This window comes from Pelophylax lessonae, assembly GCF_965119305.1.
Source record: "Pelophylax lessonae genome assembly, chromosome: 7".
NCBI lineage: Eukaryota > Metazoa > Chordata > Amphibia > Anura > Ranidae > Pelophylax > Pelophylax lessonae.
Genome location: NC_138774.1, coordinates 219,094,671 through 219,121,212, shown reverse-complemented (window position 1 = coordinate 219,121,212; position 26,542 = coordinate 219,094,671). Strand labels below are relative to the sequence as shown.

The window sequence follows — 26,542 nt, the reverse complement described above, 5'->3', positions numbered from 1 at the left end:
AGCCCTCTTGTCTTAAACTTCCACAGTCCTCCCAGACTAACTTTGCATCCATCTCAGACTGCACTCCCCAGTCCTCTCAGGCATGCCTCTCAGTCATCTCCCAACTGTAACATTCACTGGCCCTCCTGGCTGTCTTCCTCCCTGGAGATTTGTCTGGCAGTGTATTCCTGCTGTCCTCTCCTTGCTTCCGTGCCTCTGGTCAGGTCACTCCTGTGTGTCGTAAAGAGGGTCCCTTCTGCACCCAAGCCCAGGCCCGAGGTCACTCCCCCCCCCCCCCCCCCAGACTAGGTGGTTACCCTCAAAGGCCACCGACAGCCTAAAACTCCATCTCCAGCTTCCACCTGAACTTCACTGTTCCAGCTGGGCTGACCCTGAGTATTTGAGGGAGCCTTCCCCCTGTCAACCCATCTGATGGGGATTGCTCTGGCCCCCCCAGAATATTCTGGGCAGATCCTCTTCACCTCCACTCCCATCCTTCTAGAATCTTCTCCATGTTTCTAGAAGTAGGGAAAGTATCAGAGATACTGCCTGTGAGTCATACCAGCCCCCGAGTCACTCCCCTGACCCAGATAAAACACAGGCTTGGCTGCCAGCCAAGCCTAAACATTTTGCCTACTCTAATAAGGCTCAATTTACACATATGCATGTTCAGTACTGTATCCTGGCCTAGGCCAACAAGGCCCAGGCCTAGTGCGGCACTTTGCAGGGGGGCAGCAAAAAAATATTTCATTATTTGTATAATGACTATGGACTTTGCTATTTATTATACAAACAAGTGAAATAGTCCTATAATTACAATTAGTGGCAGCAAACACCAGTCCAAATATCTTAAAAGAGTAATCTTACTTAACCCATGACATGAGGCTGTACTAATGGGCACTGATAAGGCTGCACTGGTGGCCACTGATGGGGCTGCACTGGTGACCCCTGATGAGGCCACACTGATATGCTGCACTGACATGCAGTAAAGAGGCGGCACTGATAGCGCTGCACTGATGAAGCTGAACGTGTGGTAACTGATGAAGCTATGCTGATGGGCACTGATAGACTGTGGTTATGGTCTGTGGTTTACAGATGACAGGGTGGGTCATAAACAGGAAGGGGTGTGGTCTTTGCAGGAAGGGGTGAGTCAAATTTAAATTAGGGGGTGCACAAGTTTAGTAAGACCTAGGGCAGCACAAAACCTAAATACACCACTGTGCATGTTGCATTTGAGCGTTTCTGTAGTGCTTTTTGCTGTGAGCAGATTTAAAAATGCAAATTGTGGTAAAACCGTGGTAAAAACACACTATAGCTTTTCTGCAGCTTCTCCATTTAAGTCTATTGAACCAAAAAAAGTAAAATAAAAGCACAGTTTTGCATTTTAAAAAGTCCCTTTCCAAAATTGCAGAGGCATAAAAATGCATTGATGTATTCTATAGGAACCCATGTTAAAAAAATGTCCTGCATTTCTGCAAAAAGCATGAAAAAAACGCATTGGTGTGAATAGAGCCTTTCACACTTGGGCGATCGAAAACTGCCCATAAAACTCGGAGCGCTTTTGCAGCGCTTTTGAGGTGTTAGTGATGCGCATTTTTTTAAGGACACGTGACTCAAAAACTGCTTCAAGAACCATTTTGAGGCGCTTTTCAGACACTTTTAAGGCCCTTCCCCATTCATTTCAATAGAGAGGGGCATTTTTGAGGGAATTACTGCCTGCACGTACCAAGGTACCATGGGATACGTAGTCCTTAGAAAAGGAAAGTAAACAGCAGAGGAGAAGCTGCAAAGAATGCAGGGAATACAGGAATTTGTGGAAAGAAGTTTTTTTTTTCCAAGTAAAACATTTTGGATTGTCAAATATAACTATTGTTTGTATTGCTTTTACAAAGCTGATGTTATAAAATTGAAGTGTATGCTGTGGTTATAGAGACTCCTTTAACAAGCCCTGTTATCCATCTCATGGAAATTGGGGTGGCTGCTTTTTGTGTAGAAGTATGGGCGCTAAATTTTCATCACTATAATTTTCAACACAACAAAACTGTAAAAAAAAAAAAAAAAATCAGCACAATTTCACTGCTCAATAGCCAGTTGTTTAACCACTTAAGCCCCGGAAGATTTTACCCCCTTCCTGACCAGGGTTTTTTTGCGATTCTTTACTGTGTGACTTTAACGGACAATTGCGCGGCCATGCGACGCTGTACCTAAACGAATTTGACGTCCTTTTTTTCCCACAAATAGAGCTTTCTTTTGGTGGTATTTGATCACCTGTGTGATTTTTTGATCATGTGCTGTAAACAAAAAAAGAGTGTAAATTTTGCAAAAATAACAATATTTTTCACATTTTTTATATGAAATTCCCCCCAAAAAATGTAAAAATCAAAATTTTTTAACATTTTTGGCCAATTTGTTATCTGCTACATACGTTTGGTAAAAAAAAAAAATCGCAAAAAGCGTATTTTGATTGGTTTGCGCAAAAGTTATTGTGTTTACTAACTAAGGGAAAGATTTCTGTCATTTTTGGTGTTTTTTTTTAAAACGCGTAATGGCGGTGATCTGCGATTTTTTTTGCGGTACTGCGACATTGCGGCGGACAGATCGGACCCTTGACTGACATTTTTGCTACTTTTGGGGTTACCAGTGACATTACTGCAGTAATCAGTGCTATACATATGCGCTGTTACTGCAAAATGACACTGGCAGGGAAGGGGTTAACTTTATTGGGGAAGGAGGAGTTAAGTGTGTCCCTAGGGGCGTGCTTCTAACTGTGATTGGACATGGCTACTGGTGTAGGAACAGAGATCAACGGTCGTACATAGTAGAACTGTATGATCACCATTTCTGCACAGGGGAGAATGACAGGCGGCTTGTTTACATCAGCCGCCTGCCTTTCTCCCTCTTCACCGACGATCGCCGAGTGTCCGGCGGACATCGGGTCCGCCGGTCACACGCACGGACTTGCTGGGGAACGAGCCGGGGCGGGAGCGCGCCTCAGCGGGCGCGCGCTCACCTGCTGTTGGCTCCCAAGCAAGTCACAGGCTAGTGACGTATATATACGTCACTTTGCCTGGCCGGGCTGACCGCCGCCGTATATAGTTGTGCGACGGTCGGCAACCGGTTAAAGTTTAGGGGAAGGATTAAAATCAGTTTCATTTTTATTATTGTCTTTGTCCCCACTATGTAGATTCACGCACTCTATTCGTCCTGATGATGATGATGATGATGACCATTGTCACCAATACAGAATTGATGGAAAATCCTAATTTCACAGTTGTCACCAGAACAAGAGGTGAGCATAAATCTTTAGACAGGGACCAGTCCGCAAGGCCTAGCTATTGTACAGCCGTGGCCAAAAGTTTTGAGAAACTGGGAAATGGTCTGATGCTGTCTATTACATCCACGTCCGTCCCTAAATCAAGCAGGAAGGAGAGAAATGGCCCAGATGGGACTTTAATTGAAGTGGATGCATGAGTCGCTAATGCATAAAAATAGATTTTAATAAGTAAAAAACATGTAAGCAATGACATGCATTGACCAACAGATGGAGTACAGAATATGGCATGGCAAGATTTCAACAGCAATATTGATATAAAAGGTCATATATCATGGAATGAACAGAATACACACAAAATTGTCTTATATATAATGTACAACATAGTCGAAAACTCAACGCGTTTCGTGGGTCTGTAGCCCACTCATCAGGAGTATATACATGTAGACCTGTCAAAGGAATAACAGAATTGTATGTAATGTCAAGACCAATAGATGTTGGGAATAAATCAGCAAGTATGGATTTTCAACAATTGTATGACCCAAGTTGGGAAACCATATTTACATAGAGCCATATTCTACTGGTGAAAGCAACATAGCCATAGCCATATGGTGGGGGCGCTATATGTTAAAGTTAAAGTTAAAAGTTAAAGTTGCTAAAGTTTTGAGAATGACACAAATTTAAAATTTTCACAAAATTTGCTGCTTTAGTTTTTTTAGATCCTTTTGTCAGATGTTACTATGGTATACTAAAGTATAATTACAAGCACTTCATAAGTGTCAAAAGCTTTTATTGATAATTACATGAAGTTTATGCAAAAAATCAATATCTGCAGTGTCGATCCTTCTTTTTCAAGACCTCTGCAATTCGCCCTGACATGCTGTCAATCAATTTCTGGGCCACATCCTGACTGATGGCAGCCCATTCTTGCATAATCTATGCTTGGAGTTTGTCAGAATTTGTGAGGGTTTTTGTGTTCACTTGCCTCTTGAGGATTGACCACAAATTCTCAATGGGATTAGAGCCTGGGAAGTTTCCTAGCCATGGACCCAACATTTTGATGTTTTGTTGTCCAAGCCATATCTTTATGACTTTTGATTTATGGCAAGGTGCTCCATCATGCTGGAAAAGGCATGGTTCATCACCAAACTGTTCTTGGATGGTTGGGAGAAGTTGCTTTTGGAGGATGTTTTTGTTCTTTATTCATGGCTGTGTGTGACTTAGGCAAAATTGTGAGTGAGCCCACTACCTTTGCTGAAAAGCAACCCCACACTAAATGGTCTCAGGGTGCTTTACTGTTGGCTTGACACAGGACTAAAAGGTAGCGCTCACCTTTTCTTCTCCGGACCAGGTTTTTTTCAGAATCACCCAAACAATCGAAAAGGGGATTAATCAGAGAAAATTACTTTACCCCAGTCCTCAGCAGTCCAATCCCTGTACCTTTTGCAGAATATTACTCTGTCCCTGATGTTTTTCCTGGAGAGAAGTGGCTTCTTTGCTGCCCTTCTTGACACCAGGCCATCCTCCAAAAGTCTTCACCTCACTGTGCATGCAGATGTACTCACACTATCTGCTCCCATTCCCGAGCAAGCTCTGCACTAGTGGTGCCCCGATCCTACAGAATCAATTGTAGGAGATGGTCCTGATGCTTGCTGGACTTTCTTGGGCGCCCTTAAGCCTTCTTCACAAATTTAGTGGCATTTTTTTTTATGGGATTAAGTTTATTTTCATGGCAAAGAGGGACTTTGTAATTGATTGTAATTCATCTGATCACTCTTCATAACATTCTGGAGTACAGTATATGCAAATTGCCATCATAAAAACTGAGGTAGCAGTCTTTGTGAAAATTAATTTTTGTATCATTCTCAAAACTTTTGGCCACGGCTGCTTAGCACATTGGCACTTATTTATTTATTTTTTCTGTATATGTTACCTCACTTTCGTATGTGTGCTTTTTCACTCACCCTGATGGTAGGGTGTGGGACAGAGCCTAATCGCTCAGCCCATAGGGGTACCTCACTAGTGCTCCAGACCAGGCATTAGGGGGGGCCGCGGTCATGTGGATTCAAATTACGGTGGAACCCTAGGTTAGAAGTGAGCTGTACACCTTGTGCAGCGATGTAACACATTCAGATTTCTACTGTGAAGTACTCTGTCCCACATTGCCGCACACCTTGTCTTCCAGAATGTAGCATTTAGAGGGTGACACCACTGAGCCTGTGTCCTGCTCCACCAGTCCAACATTTCTCTGCCACCTCACTTCCTGTGACAAAATGGGGCCCCACCGTGTACTAAGCTCAGACCTCATGCATGCACTTTGTTTAACTCTCCGCAGCTCTCCCATACCATGCAGGTAGGTCCACAAGGTCTCTGTACTGCAGGTTCAGTCCTGGATACTTTGGGGAACCGACTGTTAAGGAGGGAGCCAGAGCATAAACCCCCTCGCTACCAGAGGTCCTCTCACACTTGCCAGGTACTACTGTTCGCTGTCTAGCTGCTATTGCATTCCCACCAGTCCATGGAATGTGGAAGCACAGACTCCAGGGGGAAAAAAAGAATCCTCTGGCTGGCAATTCAATTCCTGATACCTCTTCAGAAAGGCTTGTGAGATGGGCATCTTCTGCCTCTCGACTAAGGTATCTCTGGCCAGGCTAGAGGGACTAAATGACCAAGGGATTTCCTCCTGACTGCTTTCCATAACAAGATCCTCCCAGTCAGTGGGGGCTCCTCCAGGGCAGTAGATATAGGTTCCGTTACCGGAGTCTCATGATTGGAGTCTTCCAAAATGCAGATAGGGGTCCTGAATAGTCTGGTTCTGGGGCAGGTGGGACCAATGACTCGGGAACCAAGGGGTCAAATTATCACCTTTAGGTGTCTGGTCTGGGGAACACCTAGTGGGAAGGGCTAGCACAGAGTCCATTATCACGGTGGCCATTTGCATCCTGACTCTGGGTGGTGGGTAAAGATACTTCCTCCCAAGCAGGTGGTGTCTCCACTGCTAATTTCTCTGACTCAGACTTGATCCCAGTCCCAACAGAGGAGTCTGGGTTGCACTCCGATACACTAAAGGAAGAGCCCATAAAGGGAAGCATACTCACTAATGCCCAAGACCAGGCAGGACCACGTCATGTGGATTCAATATTTAGGTAGAGCCCCAGCTTAGAAGTGAGTACACCTTGTGCAGCTGAATAACACATTCAGATTCTTACTGTGAAGCACTAAGCGTTTAGTGGGGGGCACCAATGAGCCAGTGTCCAACTCCACCAGTCCAGCATTTCTCTGCCACCTCACTCCCAGAGACAGAATGGGGTCCCGCTGAGCAGTAAGAGCAGACCTCATACATGCACTTTGTTTAACCCCTTCAGCTCTTCCTTACCATGCAGCTAGGTCCACGAGGTCTCCATACCGAGTGTTCAGTCTTAGATACTTTGGGGAACCGACCGCTGGAGAGGGACCCAGAGCACGGTCCCCCTCACTAATGGAGGACCTGTCATGCTTGCCAGGTACTACTCTTTGGCTACTATTACATTCCCACCAGTTAATGGTTATCTATAGTAACTACACACTTCCTGCCAACTCCCCTGCTGAGTTAACTCTTCATGGTGGCCTTCCAATTCTTCCTTTACACCCCACATGTGCTTTACAGGCCCAGTTGTCCTAGATACGCCCAGAGTTGTATAAAGTACTCGAAACCCATACTTGAGTAAAAGTACAAGTGCTCGATCAAAAAGGTGACTTGAGTAGAAGTGGAAGTGCTCGATCAAAAAGTGACTTGAGTAGAAGTACTAAAGTATTCAACATTTTTTGTACTTAAGTATTGCAAGTAGTTTTTTTAAAAATTTGCTACTCAAGTACTGAAAGTAAAAGTACCAGTAGTTTTGAAAAAAAAAATTCTACTCAAATACTGAAAGTAAAAGTACAAGTACTGTGTTAAAGAAAAAAGTCAAAAGTTTGAACATCATATTGTTTTTTATTATTTCAAATGCAGCTTTTATTTATACATACAGTAGCATTTATTTTCGTATGCGCTGATAATACACGTTTTGAGCTTCATGAAACCTGCCATCTACTGTTCTGGCAGTGGTAATTTTTATAATTGTAACGAGTAACTATGCAGCACAAAAAAAAAATATCGGAGTAGAAGTATTGAAATCATTGAAAAAATGTAGTGAAGTAAAAGTGGAAGTAGGAGAAAAAAATTAGACTCCAGGAAAGTACAGATACCGCCTTTCGGTACTTACTGTAAGTACAGTAGTGAAGTAGTTCTACTTAGTTACTATACATCTCTGGATACGCCATATACCTCTATGCACCCCTTTGAATGACTTAAGGCCAGGCATTAAACAGTTGATCAAGCTTTACTGGACAGCTCAGAAATATAGTCCAACAGTGCAATAACAGTTCATAGCTAACTATCTAAACCCAGGCTGCCCAGCGCATACCTTCCCCAAAGGTGAGAGTCCATAAGTGGTGGAATCCTAGCTCAGGCAGACTTTAAAAGGTATGCCCCCAATATTGCATTCAACTCAATTTGCAGAGAATTCCTCTTACTTCCTGTTACAGGCGGTCCCCGGGTTACAAACAAGATAGGAACTGTAGGTTTGTTCTTAAGTTGGATTTGTATGTACGTCGGAACAGGTACAAAAAAAATAATAATTTTTCCGTTTTTTGGATAGTATAAGGAAGCGTTAACAACCCTGTAACATTTGTTTGATTGTCTATGTCCCTGTTCAGAAGATTCCACTTTTTGTCCCTATGACAATTGGATTTGGAGTTGCGTTGGGGGCGCAGGGGCGCCGCCCCCCTATCCATGCGTCCGGCCCCCTAATCTGCATGCAGGGGCGCCGGACGCATGGAGTTCAATGGGGCTTTTTTTTTTTTTTTTTGCATCACCTGATTACAGCCAGAGGCTCTAATAGGGCGATGCAAAGGGTGGACTCGGGGCGCAGAGCAGTGCGTCCCGAGCCCACCCATTGTGTGACAATAGCGAATAAAAATTTGCTATTGTCACACGGATCCTCCTCCTGGCCAATCAGAGAGCAATCCAATACGCGCTTCCTGATTGGCCGCAAGGCAAACCCCATGCCATTGGCCGAGGAGGAGGCGGGAGCGGGAGGACTCGAGGAGACGCGCCGCCGGGGGATTGAAGAGAAGCTGGCTGCCGGGACACTGAGGAGAAGGCACCGCTGCGGCTGCTCCAGGGCTCCAGGTAAGTGCACTGGTCTGGGGGGGGGGGGGCACACTGCATTGAAGGGGGCACGCACGCTGGTCTCTGCATAGAAAGGGGGCATGTATGCTGGTCACTACATTGAAAGGGGCATGTACGCTGGTCACTGCATTGAAAGGGGGCATGTACGCTGGTCACTGCATTGAAAGAAGGCATGTATGCTGGTCACTACATTGAAAGGGGGCATGTACGCTGGTCACTACATTGAAAGGGGGCATGTACGCTGGTCGCTGCATTGAAAGGGGGCATGTACGCTGGTCACTGCATTGAAAGGGGGCATGTACGCTGGTCACTGCATTGAAAGGGGGCTTGTATGCTGGTCACTGCATTGAAAGGGGGCATGTATGCTGGTCACTGCATTGAAAGGGGGCATGTACGCTGGTCACTGCATTGAAAGGGGGCATGTATGCTGGTCACTACATTGAAAGGGGGCATGTACGCTGGTCACTGCATTGAAAGGGGGCATGTATGCTGGTCACTACATTGAAAGGGGGCATATATGGCTGCAGCCCGCTGATAAAGAAAAATGTTCAATAGAAACTGATCGTTAGTCCCTGCTGAACCGCCCAAATTTTGATCCATCTTTGGTTTTCTTTAGACTTTAGGTGTAATACATCATCAGTGTAAACTGCTGTGCTGATACCAACTGCAACAAATGATTTGTACCCGAAAACATGCGCCAGACACAAATGCTCCGAAAAGACCAATCAGAAAAGTGATTCTTTACCTGTATTAAAGTCCTCTGTAAATTGTATTTCTTGGCAGAACAAAATCACCATTTTTACATAAAAACAGAGCATGCATTTGGCTGCCTTTGATAAGCTCAAACTGCAAAAACAGAATTCAGAGAAAGTTTTTGGGACTGTTTATCGTACACGCTGAAGGAGAGGCTGTGCTCAACCCTCCGAGTCTGCTGGAGTTTTGATAAGCAAATATTGTCATTGCTCAGAGCTTCCTTATTGGCTGTGACTCCACCAGATTTTGACACAAGTAATCAGATTGAAAAATCAGGGCGGGGTGAGAAGCATGGGCCAGATAGAAGGGTGTGAGGACAGTTTGGTTACACATCAGTGTGTATGCATCACAAGCAAGTGGAGAGCAGGATCCTGGAATTATTCTTGTGTCAGGAGGAGTGGACAGGTACTCTATAGTGATAATTACTGTACAGCATTCAGTTCTCTGCTGATTCTAAAATATTTCCAACACTACTATATTTTTCTTAAAGGCATTTTTTTTGTTAAATCCATCTTTCTGTAAAATAATATTTGGTATTTTTGGATAAAAAAAAAATAGTCTTTTCTTTATATATTTATATACCTCTAATATATATTAAAGCATTTGTAGAGAGAATTGGGCTGTGCCTTTTTTTTATTATCTTTTTTACCATCATATTTTTCTACTGGAATATTTTAGAGTTAAGCATGTGAAATTGTATTTTATATTTTTATTCTTCTATTTTTTTTTTTTTTAGATAAACTATTATAATTTATATAAAAGCTACATACTCCTCTTTCGTTACAAAGAACAATTACAAAAACACACATGTACAGATAAAAGAAATCTAAAGGGTCTTATTTATGGGAGCATTTTATCTTTATTGTAAAGCATTTAAAATATGTTAACTTACTTTAAAAAAATTAATAATTTCCAATAACTTTATTATCTTCTTACATTTGTTTAGCACAGTGATTCTAGGAGTAAACGTATGCTGCTTTTATTTGTATTACCTGCAAAAAATCTTTTGATTAATTTTATTTGAATTTTATTATATTATTAATATTTATATATAATAATAATAATATTAATAATATTTTTTTTCTTTTTTTAATAATTATAATAATAATAATTATTATTATTTTTATTATTACTATTATTTTATTTTTCAACTATAATTGCTTTAGTCTCCATTCACGCTAATACGACTTGTCAGGCGACTTGTCAGCCTGACAAGCCGCGGTCCGTCGGGATCTGTTATGTGGTATGGGAACCGTTCTAATAGGAGCGTCACAAGTCGCTCCGACTTAGAAAAAGGTTCCTGTACTACTTCGGGGCGACCTGGAGCGACTTGCATAGACATTTATTCTGTGAAGTCCGTGCAAGTCGCGCCGAAGTCGCGATGCACGCGACTTCACAGGTCGCCCCCGAATTCGTGCCGCTTCAGTGTGAATGCGGTCTTAGTCTTAATGTTATGTTATAGCTAAACTATGTAAAACAGCCTTTCTCAGCCTCCTTACCCTAGAGGAAACTGTTGAAATAATTTACAGGTTTTATTATTATTTTATTATTAATATTTATATATAAATAATAATAATTATTATTATTACTATTATTTTATTTTTGAACTATAATTGCTTTAGTCTTAATGTTATGTTATAGCTAAACTATGTAAAACAGCCTTTCTCAGCCTATTTACCCCAGAGGAAACCATTAAAATAATTTACAGGTTTTATTATTAATATTTATATATAATAATAATAATATTAATAATAATACTAATAATAATAATAATTATTATTATTATTACTATTATTTTTTTTTTAACTATAATTGCTGTAGTCTTAATGTTATGTTATAGCTAAACTATGTGAAACAGCCTGTCTCAGCCTTTTTACCCCAGAGGAAACCATTGAAATAATTTACAGGTCCTTAGAAAACACCTGGTAAAATTATTTGACCTATAGCTTATGGTACATTAGCATTATCGGTAAGTTATAGAAAGTTTTATTTAAAAAAATAATAAATATGGTATACATGCAACATTTTTAACCCAGGACAGATAGTTTTTTTTTTTTAACACATAACTGCAATATACAGCAAAAAAATTTCTCGGTAAATATTTAAATAAATAATATTATTAACAAAATAAACACTCTGAAAAATATGGTGTCCCCTATCATTGGTGGTCAGTGAAGTGACCCCTTATGTTGGTGGTCCATAAAAAATTGCCCCTTCTTGCATTGGTGGTCAATGTAGGCAGGAGAACAATTTGCCATTTGCAATTTGCATCCTCAGTGGGAACTCTACTTGAAAAAAGAATGATATAATTTTTTTTTTATTTTGCCTATTAGTCAAACCTTATGTTTATTTTTGTTTTGCCTTTTTTTTTTTTAAAGTCTGATTAAAATATTCTATGTCTATTGTTTATTATTAACCTATTTAACACAAGAGCTGCAGTAATAATTTATAGACAAATGTGGGTACTCAAAAAATCGGTGTAGAAGTGACCCCCTTATATTGGTGGTCAATAAAAAATTGCCCCACCTGGCATTGGTGGTCAGTGTAGGCAGGAGAACATTTTGCCATGGCTCACTGACCAAGGAACCCCCAGCAACCCCAAATAACAAAGGAAGATCTAGAATGTTGTTTTTTTTTTATTTTTCAAGAATTATACTTTTTCTAGCTTATTTTTTATGTCTCATTATGATATAATATGCTTATAGTTGATTATTAATTTATTTGACACAGGACATGCAGTAAACATTTTTGGACAAATGTGGGTATTCCAATAAGTACATTTTAGCTATTCACATCAATATGTTATGTAAATTAAAATATATAATTTTGAATGGATAATACAATAATTAAATAAAAGAAAAGAAAATCTGTCACGTATGAAGCAAACTCACTCTAGAGTGGACTAGAAGGTTTTAGAAATCCCTTTCATTTATCCTCAAAGTATTTTTTTGAAAAATTAGTGAAAATGACAAGTTTATAAAGTGCTCCTTAGAAATCAGTGGAGCAGCAGTGCGTCTTACAAATACCTTTTTTAGAAAAATTATTTAATATGTGTTTTATTGTTTGTATGTGTACCCGGGGGGCGTGTTCATTTTATATCTGATTATTTCCATGGTATATTTATTGGTAAAAAATTGTAAACAGAATTATTTTTTTTAATGTTTTTTACTTTTTAGTTTAACACTTTTTTTTTTTTTTTTACTCTTTTCGAAACCCTCGTGCTAGCTCATAATTCGTTATTTTTCTCTTGGCATAAAAAACAGTGCCAGAGAACAAGTAAAGCTATTGCTGTTCAGCAAACTGTTCAACTGTGCTGTGATCCCATAATTTAAGTTCTATAGTCCCTGACAGGCACATTTCACACAGCTTTTTCACATGTAGGTTGGGTGGGTCTGTTGCCTGAAGCCCCTGCTGTTTGAGATTTTCTCAATTTTCTATGGTCAATATGCTTTGAGTTTACCAAGCACACTGATGTAAGAAACGTTTTAATTCTGACACTGATACATTACTAAGTTTGTATGTGAGAAAAGGAGTCTGCAGTGGGCATGCTTGGGAATACTTCACCTGCATCACAGACAGGTAAAGAAAAGGGGTTCCCAGATTAGGGAATGAAAGGGTCTGGTGCATTACAGCGATTCCCGGATTAAAAACTGACACATAGAATAAGAAACCTTGCGATCTAGATTTTATTTTAAGTTTTATTTACTTTTTCTTTATTTTTTTTTATCTATTATATATTTCCTTTTCAGTATATTTTTCCATATGCTATTGCATCACATGTTTTAGACATTTGTATTTTTTCTCTTTATGATTTGGTCTTTATATTTATTTTTTTGTAATTTTTGATTTTTGTATGGTTAATTGAAATTAATAAAAATGTCTTTAAAAACAAAAAAGCTGGCACCTAGGCATGTGGATACGTTTCTTAAATGCATCTTTGAAGCTGCATTAGTGTGCCTTTAATTGCCCACCCATACTTAACTATTGTGCTGTGTTTGGCTCCTTTTGGACACCAATACACGGGGATGAAAAACCAAGCAAATATTATTTTTCTACAAAGCATTGTAAATACTGTTTACCCTTAGGGCACCAGCGAAAACCCTGATTAAAGTAAATTTAAATCTTAACTGAATGACATTTAGTTTGCTAAAGTACTGCGTATTCTTAAATATTTTATTAGGGAAAATATTTTTTTTACCTTTTTTTTTTTTTTATTAGTTGCATCTCTGTGATACTGATCTGCTGCAACCTCTTTGTAGCCACTTCCTGCCCACCTGACCTCCAGCAATGGCTGCATGGCTTTTCATAGGGAAGCTTCTCTGATGTTGACAAAAGGGATCCATGCCTGTGCGCTTGGTTGAAACGGCCACTTGTATTCTCTGTTTAACCTCTTCAGCCCCGGAAGGTTTACCCCCCTTCATGACCAGGCCATTTTTTGCAATTGCGCTGTCGTGCAACAAATAAAATTGTTATCCTTTTTTCCCACAAATAGAGCTTTCTTTTGGTGGTATTTGATCATCTCTGCGGTTTTTATTTTTTGCATTATAAACGAAAAAAGACCGGCAATTGTGAAAAAAAACCCAATATTTTTTACTTTATGCTATGAAACATACCCAATAAAACACTGTAAAAAACTTCTTCATCAGTTTAGGCCAATATGTATTCTGCTACATGTTTTTGGTAAAAAAAAAAACAAAACAAAATCCCAATAAGCATATATTAATTGACTTGCGCAAAAGTTTTAGGCTCGGTTTCCACTAGTGCGACTTGCGGTGCGACTTGACACATGTCAAGTCGCACAGCAAGTCAAAACCCATTGTTTTCAATGGGGCCCGTTTCCACTGCCGCGGCTTCAGTTGCGGCGACTTCAAAAGTAGATCGTGCACTACTTTTGAGCCGCCTTCAGTGCGACTTCCCTCTATATATGAGGGACAAGTCTCACTGAAGCCGCAGTTTACTTTCGCTACGAAGTCGTGCTAGACTTTGTAGCCGCACTAGTGGAAACCGAGGCTTAGGGTCTACAATGGAATATTTTGATGGAATTTTTGTTTATTTTTATTTTTTTATTAGTAATGGCGGCGATCAGTGTTTTTTAGCAGGGCTGCAACATTGCGGCGGAACGAATCGAACACTAACTGACACTTTTTTGGAGACAAGTGTCACTAATACAGTGATCATTGCTAAAATATGCACTGTTACTGTACTAATGACACTGGCTGGGAAGGGGTTAACACCAGGGGCGATCAAAGGGTTAAACGTGCTCCTAGGGAGTGCCTTCTAACTGTGGGGGGCTCTTACTGGGGAAGACAGAGATCTGTGTTCCTGCTTAGCAGAAATACAAGATCTCCATCTACCTTCCCACAGAAAGGTGGTGTGCCTTGTTTACATTTACGTTCTGCCTCTCCTGAGAGCCACCTGGGGTGCCGGCGAACATCAGGTCTGCCGGATCTGCTGATTGGCTCCCTCTGTCTCCAATCACAGTGGGAGTGGGTCTCCAGCCGCGCACGCCCCAGATTCAGTGCTTGAAATCACGTAAGGTACGTGATTTCGCACAGGAGGGCCACCCTGCCGCAGTATATGTGCCTGGGGAGGTTCAGAAGAGGTCAAATTACGTGTGAAAGGTTGACAACGCAAGAGCACTATTGAGAAACATGGACAGAATGTTGTCACCCTTTTAACAGGAAGTGCCTAAGCAAGTACCTTTATGGCAGGATCAACAGCTATTGGTAAGAAAGCTGCAATATTAAAAATACTAGTTATACCTTCTGAAATGACATTATCATCTGAACGTGTTATGAGATTGGATTTACATTTACTTTAACTGATTAGGGAATTTCAGGATCTCTAAGTTATCTTTCTTGTGGAAGATTGCCTATTAGTCACAGTTTCTACAAGTCAACCGAAATTCCCGCTGTATGCATCTGTTATTAAATTTGACTGGCATTGCCCCCTGGAAAGCTGATGTGGTCTGCATGATGTCACATTACAACGGGCTCATGTTTGTTTCTTGAGAACCTACTCCAGATACAGAGATAAAGGGTTAACGTGTGATCTTGGAAATATTCTGTGAAAGCTATTAGGCAGCACATTGACTCAGTGGGTGGAGTTCCACCTTAAATGGGTTCTACAGGCTGAAGTCTTTTTTACCTTCAAGTACGGTAAATGCAGCTAGGTTCCTAGGCCCGAACAAAAAGGGGTGGGGTGGGGGGGGGGTGGTATCTATCTCAATATTACAATGCAAAAAAACCCACAAAGGGGTAGAGTGTAACGCTCCTGCGTTTTTGTTATAGGCTGGATTTACAGCTGCAAAATCTCCACTCAGTAGTCATGTAGAGATGTGTTGAATACCAGATCCAACTCTCCAGGACTCATCACCGTGGGCCTGTCAGCTTCAACATACAGATATATACACACTCAATGAGATGTTCCTGGAGTGATAGGATGTATATGATAGTATGAAGGTGATGTGCTGAAGGGACAGGTGTGAACAGTGACAAGGATGGTAAGCACTTGATAGGTTTGTACAGGAGAGTTCAAGATGGTATTAAGGAATGCAGATAGGTTAGTATCGAGTATGCTAACAGGTGGTGAGGACAGCAGATGACAAATACAGGATAGACTAACCCAGTGCAAGGATAGATAGTAGTAGACAGGAGAGCTAGCAATCTATGCAGCAGTGCAGATGATAGATGGTAGTAGACAGGAGAGCTAGCAATCTATGCAGCAGTGCAGATGATAGATGGTAGTAGTCTCAAGAGCTAGCAATCTATGTAACAGTGCAGTTGATAGGATAGTATGGATAGGTAGTAACAGTCCTTAATGCAATAATAGTAGTGTAAGTTATGGAGGTTTCCCCTGCGGGGTACTTATCACTATAGTATAGTAGTAGAAGGGTCCGGTGATGAGGAAGTGATCCAGTAGCGAGATACAGGGATCAGTAGCGAGGTTCGGGTCTGAGGAAGTGATCCTGGTAGCGAGATACAGGGATCTGTAGCGAGGTTCCACAGCGAGACACGCTTGTAAGCATAGATGCAAGGCAGGTTGAACGAACATGTGAGTGAGAACGCCGGCGGTTGAAATAGCCGCTCTGCGGCGCTCAGTGATGACAGCATCGGTCTTAAAGGTGTATGCGCACCTACCAGAAGAGAATGGTGGGACGCATACACAGAATGGAAAGTGGAATAAGGGTACCAGAGGTACCAGAACATTACATAGAGGAGGAAATTAGGACTATACGATACCCAGGAAATACAAACCCAATTCCAAAAAAGTTGGGACACTGTACAAATTGTGAGTAAAAAAGGAATGGACTAATTTACAAATCTCATAAACTTACATTTTATTCACAATATAATATAGATAACATATCAAATGTTGAAAGTGAGGCATTTTGAAATGTCATGCCAAATATTGGCTCATTTTGGATTTCATGAGAGCTACACATTCCAAAAAAGTTGGGACAGGTAGCAAAAAGAGGCAGGAAAAGTTAAATGTACATATAAAAAACAGCTGGAGGACCAATTTGCAACTTATTAGGTCCATTAGCAACATGATTGGGTAAAATAGAGCCTCTCAGAGTGGCAGTGTCTCTCAGAAGTCAAGATGGGCAGAGGATCACCAATTCCCCCCAATGCTGCGGCGAAAAATAGTGGAGCAATATCAGAAAGGAGTTTCTCAGAGAAAAATTGTAAAGAGTTTGAAGTTATCATCCTCTACAGTGCATAATATCATCCAAAGATTCAGAGAATCTGGAACAATCTCTGTGTGTAATGGTCAAGGCCGGAAAACCATACTGGATGGCGGTGATCTTCGGGATCATAGACGGCACTGCATCACATACAGGAATGCTACTGTAATGGAAATCACAACATGGGCTCAGGAATACTTCCAGAAAACATTGTCGGTGAACACAATCCACCGTGCCATTCGCCGTTGCTGGCTAAAACTCTATAGGCCAAAAAAGAAGCCATATCTAAACATGATCCAGAAGCAAAAGGCGTTTTCTCTGGGCCAAGGCTCCTTTAAAATGGACTGTGGCGAAGTGGAAAACTGTTCTGTGGTCAGACAAATCAAAATTTGAAGTTCTTTTTGGAAAACTGGGACGCCATGTCATCCGGACTAAAGAGGACAAGGACAACCCAAGTTGTTATCAGCGGTCAGTTCAGAAGCCTGCATCTCTGATGGTATGGGGTTGCATGAGTGCGTGTGGCATGGGCAGCTTACACATCTGGAAAGGCACCATCAATGCTGAAAGGTATATCCAAGTTCTAGAACAACATATGTTCCCATCCAGATGTCGTCTCTTTCAGGGAAGACCTTGCATTTTCCAACATGACAATGCCAGACCACATACTGCATCAATTACAACATCATGGCTGCGTAGAAGAAGGATCCGGGTACTGAAATGGCCAGCCTGCAGTCCAGATCTTTCACCCATAGAAAAATTTGGCGCATCATAAAGAGGAAGATGCGAAAAAGAAGACCTAAGACAGTTGGGCAAATAGAAGCCTGTATTAGACAAGAATGGGACAAAATTCTTATTCCTAAACTTATTTTTCCCTTAAAATTATACATTTTCTCAGTTTAAACATTTGATGTCATCTATGTTGTATTCTGAATAAAATATTGAAATTTGAAACTTCCGCATCATTGCTTTCTGTTTTTATTCACAATTTGTACAGCGTCCCAACTTTTTTGGAACTGGGTTTGTAATAAAGATAGATGAAAATGATGTAGAAGTAAAAGATTACAAAATTTATTGAAGCAATGTAAAAAAAAAAACCTCAAAAGAGAAAAAGCGTTTAAACAACACTATTAAAATAGAAAGTCACATAGTAACTCCAAATACGAAAGGAGTACACCCAAAACATGTAGGGTAAAGCTGAACTGAGCAGACAAAGAGACCCCAACGCGTTTCAACAAATTGTCTTCTTCAAGGAATGAGGATGTCCACTTGAAAAGGATATCTAGAGAAAATACATGCAGAATAATATCCCAAAATACAAAAAAGATATGCAGACATACAAATATTAGCAAACATCAAAATGCAGATATCAATACTCACAATATATTCGCTAAAATACCAGGTATATTTGTATGTAGAAGAGGAAAAAGCAGACAAAATTGTCAGGTCTGCCACTGGCGCCCTGTGCTTTTCACAGATGAGAGCACATGTGACAGACGTCAAAGGGTCTGGAGAAGCCGTGGAGAACGTTATGCTGCCTGTAACATTGTTCAGCATGACCAGTTTGGTGGTGGGTCAGTGATGGTCTGGGGAGACATATCCATGGAGGGCCGCACAGACCTCTACAGACTAGAAAATGTCACCCCGACTGCCATTAGGTATCGGAATGAAATCCTTGGACCCATTGTCAGACCCTACGCTGGTGCAGTGGGTCCTGGGTTCCTCCCAGTGCATGACAATGCTCGGCCTCATGTGACGAGAGTATGCAGCCAGTTCCTGGAGGATGAAGGAATTGATACCAATGAATGGCCCTCATGCTCACCTGACCTAAAGCCAATAGAACACCTCTGGAACATAATTTTTCAGTACATCCAACGCCACCAGGTTGCACCTCAGTCTGTTCAGGAGCTCAGTGATGCCCTGGTGCAGATCTGGGAGGAAATACCCCAGGATACCATCCTTTGTCTAATTCCCAGTTCCCAGGAGCATGTCCCGATGTTGTCAGGCATGTATACAAGCACATGGGGGACATACAAACTATTGATTACCATTTTGAGTTGCTGCAATGAAATTTCAGCAAAATGGACTAGCTTGCTCTTGCTGCAGAATTTTTTAACTTTGATTTTCGTGATGTCTGAATTCAGCCCTCTGTAGGTTGATCATTTTAATTTCCATCAAACAATGTGTCATCCTTTAGTTCCTAGCACATTACCCAGTCCATGTCAGTATAGATACCCATCATGATGTTTTTCCCTATTGAGATCTGTTTTCAAAGTGTTCCTTTAATTTTTGTTAGCAGTTTTTATTACAATGTAGTAAGAAAAACAATGTGATTTAATCATCCTGACACCATATCAAGCATGGTGTCAGGATGATTTAAGTGCTAACACGTCCTTTGGAAGGATTATTTCATTTTCCTTGATCAGTGTTAGAAATGTTGAAGGAGCTAACTGGAGCTGCAGACTTTTGCTGCATTCAAATTCTTTATTTCTCGTTTCCAAATCCCTACATTGCTAAGTAGTAGAGCTGTGATTAGTTAATGCTGGTAAAATTCAGGATGTGGTTGGCATGTTTGCAGTTTAGGCTTACTGAAATAACTGTAAACTCAAAAGGTAACATTACCACTGATAAGCTGTTGAGAATTATCCTCAGACTCCTATGACTCGTTGCCATAGAAACATTTGCAAAGAGGAGGAGTTAGTAAGATAACCATGCCCATGTGGGGGCTCCAGAAATATTTCTGCACCCAGGCATCTGTGACCCTAGGACTGGCCCTGTATGTAAACATTTTTCTATGCTGAAAGCGCACCCTGCGTGCTCCCAGCATAGTCATCGTCGGGGACCGGAAAGCTCCTGATGCATGCATGCTGTGAAAGTGGTCACATGACCCGAATACCCTCCTCCCAGCATTTAGAACATCTTAAAGGGCTGGTGGCCGTAAGGGGTGAAATCATTGTAAATTGCAGTTTTCATGTTGTGTGTTATGAGCCAGCATTCTGTGTAATTTGATTACAGAGTCACACATATGAGAGTATACACAGTGGTAACTGACAACCCACTCCCTCCTTTTTCCTCCATGCCCACTAACCAGTTAAACCCGATGATGGTGAGATATTACATGTAGATTGACGGAGGCTTCACCTCCCTCTTATTCTAAGACACAGGCTGGAGGGGTGTGACACAGCCTGTGACAGGCAGAAATTTATCCACTCCATGTTATTGCCAAAAAATAACAAAGATTTGATCTGAAATATAGACAGGTTCATCTCATAAAATTTGAATATCATCAGAAATGTATTTTATTTCAGTAATTCAATTCAAAAAGTGAAACTCGTAACCTTTTATATAGCTACGTCACACACAGAGTGATATATTTCAAGCATTTATTTTCTTTCGTTTTAATGACCTCAGTACCTCAGAAAATTAGAATATTACATAAAACCAATAAAAAAAGGATTTTTAATACAGAAATGTTAACTTACTGAAAAGTATGTCCATGTACAGTATAGTATACACTATGCCAATATTTGATCGGGGCTCCATTTGCATGAATTACTGCATCAAGCATGTGGCACCGCTAAGGTGTTATGGAAGCCTGGGTTGCTTTGATAGTGGCTTTCGGCTCATCTGAATTGTTAGGTCTGGTGTCTCTCATCTTCCTCTTGACAGTACCCCACAGATTTTCTATGGGGTTTAGTTCAGGCGACTTTCCTGGCCAATCAAGCACATTAATACCATAATCATGAAACCAGGTATTGGTACTTTTGGCAGTGTGGGCAGGTGCCAAGTCTTGCTGGAAAAATTAAATCAGCATCCCCGAAAAGCTGGTCAGAAGAGGAAAGCATGAAGTGCTCTAGAATTTCCTGCTAGCAGATGACATGGCTCCCCAAATCATCACGGACTGTGGGAAATAGTGCATTGTATTTGGGAATCAAGGTCCCAGAGTCTGAAGGAAGAGTGAATCCAAGTTGCATGAGGTCCAGTGTGAAGGCCACTATCAAAGCAACCTGGGCTTCCATAACACCTCAGCAGTACCGTAGGCTGATCGCCTCCATGCCACGCCGCATTGATGCAGTAATTCATGCAAATGGAGCCCCGACCAAGTATTGAGTGCATACTATTCTGTACATGGACATACTTTTCAGTAAGCTAACATTTCTATATTGAAAATCCAATTTTTTTATTAGTCCTATGTAATATTTCAATTTCTGAGATACTGAATTTTGGGTTTTCACTAGCTGTAAGCCATAATCATCAAAATTAAAAGAAAGAAATGCTTGAAGCATATCACTCTGTGTGTAATCTATATAAAATATTTGAGTTTCACTTTTTGAATTGAATTACTGAAATAAATTAACCTTTTGATGATATTCTAATTTTAGGAGATGCACCTGAATTTGTATTAGAATTTAAAACAGTTTATTGATATTATTTATTTATTTTTAGTCTGTATCCTGAAGGCTGTTTCTTTTTATTGTGAACATGTGACCAGCAACAGAGGACTAGAAGCTCCCCCTGCTTATGTTTACCTGCAGACAGGCTGGGAAAGAACTGGGTCATGTGACAGCTGTATATCCACTAGGGAAAAGGTACTTAGATGTTTTTTTTTTTTTTTATAAAATAATTACAGTGCCATCATCCACATATAGCAAGAGAAGGGACAATGTAAAATAAACCGTGTGTGTTAAGTATCACTTTAATCCACAATCTGTGCACATTGAGGATATGCCACTGACCCTAGTTGCACGCCATATAAAAACTTGTAATGGGCCAGATGTGGCCCGCAGGCCATAGTTTGAAGACCCCCTTTTTTTTTTTGAAAGGTATTTATTTTTGAATTTTGTAGTAAAACACATAACAAGCATATACCAACCAGTACAGTGAACAGTGACAAGTCTATCACAGAGCAGGTAGAAGAAAACAAAACAACACTCTGCCAAATCTCGACAGTAGGCCAACCGTGGCCAGCAGGAGAAGAGAGGGATAAGCCCCACAACTATGGGGTCCACCCTGGAACCCGGACAGGGCAGTCGGTAGTACAAAGTCTATCAGGGCTTCAGCGGGGTTTCCGAAGACAAAAAGGATGAAAGACAACCATCCAATCACACACTTTCAGCACGCACACATGCACACACAAGCACACACCATCCACAATCCCAGCCCGGGGGGCAAAAGACAGAACAAGGCAGTTGACCCGAAACGGCAGCGGCACAGGGAGATCACCACCGCCCCAATCAGCCTACAAGCTCTGAGACAAGGGAGTGTCCGCCCAGAAGGAGTCATCAATATTTAGCCACGGCTGCCAGAGTTAAGTAAACTTATTGGGGCGCGCCCTACTCTTGTATATCAATTTATACAGCGGTACATCACCATTTACCATACCATAGAATTGTTGTACTCTGGGCTGCTCAGTAGATTTCTAGTGCAGCAATATTCATTTCCTAGCATAGATCAGTAACACTCGGACCAGGGCCCTAGCATTGACCCGGTGCACAAAGTCATTGAGTATACCCAGTAGTCCAACTTCCGGAGTATGAGGCACTGGCAGGTGTAAAGTGTCATCGAAAAAAGCAAAAATTGACATCCAGTAATCCTTTATACGGGGACAGGACCAGAACATATGCAAAAGGTCTGCCGCTGCACAAGCACATCGGGGGCATGCGGCACTTGGGGCTAAACCCATATGGACCAACTTTTGGGGAGTATAATGTAAATGATGTATAAAAATTAAACTGTATGAAATGGTTGTTGGAACTAATAAGGTCTTGAAGGCATTCCTACGAGGCCTCCTCCCACCCCTCCTCAGATAGCTCAGGAAGCATGGCGACCTACCTCCGCAAAGCCAGCTGGAAGGGGTCAGTACCCGCCGCCTGTAATCTTGAGTAGAAAGTAGTGACCAGTTTAGTGACATTAGGGATGGACAGTAGTTTTTCCACGGGAGATTCCGAGAGCTCCAGGGTCAACACATCGAACTGCGCCGGGCGGCATGGCGTAACAGTAGGTATTTAAAAAAGAACCGGTTATTCATGCCGTGGCAGGCCCTGAGATCATCAAAAGATATAAAGAGAGTGGACGTAAAAATATGAGAGACATGAGTTACCCCGAACCCGGTCCACCATCTGGAATCCGGGTGACCCTGAAGATAGGGGAAATTGGGATTATCCCACAGCGGAGCACCAGGAGACACCATAATTTTGTCAGTCAGCAACATATTGCTGGTATGCCAGGCCAGCCACCCCACTTCGGTGGGTGAGATACAGTACGACAATTTATGGATGACATCAATAACCGCCGGTCTCGAGCCGTGCATAGCCAGCACAAGGGCAGTGGAGGAGTTCCCCGAGCCAGTCATATATGTGCGCAAGTTGTGACGCAAGGAAATACTTTTATAAATCAGGACAGGCCAAACCACCATTAAACTTTGATGCCTGGAGAGAGGTTCTAGCGATGCGAGGACGTCCACCCTGCCAGAAAAGCAGGTTAGAATCGAGTCGATTTTACTAAACAGGCTTTTGGGCAAGAACACAGGTGATGCTCAAAATACATAAAGGAATTTGGGTAAGTATATCATCTTGAAAATATTGATCCTGCCTATCAGGTTCAGGGGTAGGGAGGACCAGGTGCACAGCCTGGCTTCCATATGAGATATTATAGGCTGTACATTAAGGGAGCAGTAGGCCAAAAGGTCAGAGTGCACCTGCACACCCAGATATTTAAAGGTGGGCAACACCTGCATACCGGACCTGTGTAGGTAGCTAAAATCTGAGGCGGGGCCTATTGGGAAAGCAACAGACTTATCCCAGCCGACCTGAAGGCCTGACACCCCTCCAAACTCCTCCACCACCGTCACCAGAGCCACAAAGGACGACTCCAGACCGTCCATGTAAACCAACGTGTCTTCTGCGTACAGTGATATCTTTTCTACGATATCCCCGCATGTAATGCCATGCACCGTCACCGTCTGCCGCACCGCCAGAGCCAATGGCTCAATGGTAAGAGCAAACAAGAGCAGCGAGAGAAAGCAGCCTTGTCTAGTGCCCCGCTGGAGAACAAATGGCTCAGAAACATCTCTACTTGTATACACCCTGGCCAACGGTTTTGAGTATAACAGGCGCACCCAATTAATGAAGGAGAGGCCAAAGCCCATTCTAGACATAACCTGCCAGAGGAAGGCCCACCGTACAGTGTCAAAGGCCTTCCTGACATCTAGGGATAACACAAGTCCACTTTTAGCCTCTCTGTCTGCCCTATGCAAGTGTAAATATAGCCAGCGGATGTTTTGAAGACCCCCTTTTAAAGTGGAACCACACTCACCTCCCCTCAAGTGATGTAACATCTATGAGCGCCCTCGGAGGTAGTAACATCTACTCACTGGCTTCTTCCTAGGCTGGAATCTTCAGTCATTTTGAATGGCCTGACCGGGATGAGAGTTCATTCCTCCTACACATGCTGGGATTTTGTATTGGGCATCAAACTGTTTAAGGCTTCATTTAAACATGTGGCTGGGCGACTGCAAAAATGCACATTTGAGCTGCACCGCCCACAAACTGCTCCCCTTAAGCTCCAATAGGCAGCGGACAGGGGTGCTTACATGCTGCGGTCATGATGCTTTCGGCCTGTGGCAAAGTTTACACGACGTGTATCGATCGGCAGGCAGCAAGCAAATGGGGAAGGGCCACAAACGCTTGAAGTGCGTTTATCAGCAAAGATAGGATCAAAAAAAGGTGTCGCAACACTTCCTTACCCCCTGTCAGTAGCCTCTGAAGCACAATCCAAATGGGCTTTGGAGGAAAGGGGGATTTAGATGCACATCTAAATCTACCCTAAGAAATTTGCGAGAAGAAAATGTAAGAATCCTTTACTGCAGAAAAGACATAGTGGGCTAGATAAACTAAGATTGTAGAGCAATGTGGATTGTCACACGTAACATCTGAGTTTGGTGCATTGCATGTCAAATAAACTGTAAAACAATAAGGAATATCCGCGCTAAAATAGTAAATAAATAAAATAGAAGCAGCTAGCATAAATTTTGTTCATTTAAAAAAATATATAATATATAAAAGTCCATATGCAGCGTTATAAAGAAAACACATGAGAGTCCATGTTCCAAAGGAAAAGGATGAGATCATCACCAGCGTCAGTGTGAATGGACAGCACACAACATCGCAGTGCCCAAAAAAACTGCTTACCAGAGCCAAATGTAACTAAGGCATATAAAAAATGATCAACGGCAGTTTTCAGGTGAGCGGCTCCCAATCGCGGGGCAGGAATCACTCAGCTCCACTCCTCATTAAAGGTATCACTAATGCCTTGGAAGTAGCAGCTTTGCTCTCATGGGTAGGAGTGACACCAACAAAAAAGACAAATTAAGCAGCATTTAGGTCCATATAAAATCATAAGGAGTTTATTAGAAAAGTAAATGGTCACAAAATATCAATGATGCATAGAACTCTGCTGCGGCTCATAGCGTACTTGTGCCTGAGCGTCCCGCCTGACGGGTTGCATCCAATCGGATTTCTTCAGAGGCCTCCTAGACAAGCCATAGATGATTTGATTTTCTTTCCTGCAATCATGGGAAAATCATTTAATTCCCCATCAACACTGAATCTTTCCCACAGTACTATTGTGTTATGCCGGAAGGGAGCATTCTGCACAATTGATCCACTTTAGCACAACCAGCAAGCCCATACAAATGAAGAGACAAGAACTCATTTCCCGGCTCGCCTCCGTGGAAACTTGATAAAGGAAAAGGAATTGGCAGCACTCCAGGTTGAGTCAAAATCCAGATTTATTGACTGGACATCCAAATTATGACAATCATGACAAGGTAGACGCGTTTCACACACTGACTGTGTGCTTAATCATTACTCAATGATTAAGCACACAGTCAGTGTGTGAAACGCGTCTACCTTGTCACGATTGTCATATTTGGATGTCCAGTCAATAAATCTGGATTTTGACTCAACCTGGAGTGCTGCCAATTCCTTTTCCTTTATCAAGCCCATACATAGATCGAATCTCAGCCGGGACCTGCTAAACCAGATGAGATTCGATCTATCTATGACCAGCTTAAGTGTGTATGGTCCTCCTGTAACACTACTGTATACACTTAACACATGCCTGACGGAGAGGTCCTACATGACCCTGAAACAATGGACTCTTTTTCTGTGAATAAAACCATGTGGATGTTACTTGAGGATCTTTGGTGTGCTGGCAATATGTATGATAACCTAGCTCATCTTTGGAGTGAGCAAAAGAGAATGGCTACGTTTCTACATACAGTGGGACCATGGAGAACGAGCATAGCCACCCTCCAACGGGAAGTCAGATCACAGCATCAAAAAAAAAATAATAATTTTGTAGATTTGGAGGAGGCTAAGAGCAAAAGAAGGAAGTTTCTTTGAGTTAGAGAATACATACTTGAATAGAATATATTTTTTAAAACGGGAGTTTAGTGTTACCTTAATGTCAATGTAGGAGTTACCTGGCCATATATAGATTGTTTTTGTTTTTTTTTTTTGATCAGCTAAGAATGAACAGATCAAGAAGTTTTGGTGCCTCGAACCAAGAAGAGGTGGGACTTTTTGGGCAAAAAAGTGGGGATAATTTTGTTTTGAATAAAACAATTTATTACAGTATTAACACA

At 41.6% G+C, this 26,542-nt stretch overlaps 1 protein-coding gene across 1 annotated transcript in view; it reads left to right on the top strand.

The window, feature by feature from the left end:
• Positions 1-9,520: 9,520 nt before the first annotated feature.
• The window catches only part of GFI1B (growth factor independent 1B transcriptional repressor), a 53,102-nt gene continuing 36,080 nt past the window's right edge, over positions 9,521-26,542 (top strand). The window contains exon 1 of the mRNA XM_082263449.1: positions 9,521-9,617. The gene's annotated coding sequence lies outside the window, so the exon portion shown is untranslated. The remainder of the gene's footprint in view (positions 9,618-26,542) is intronic.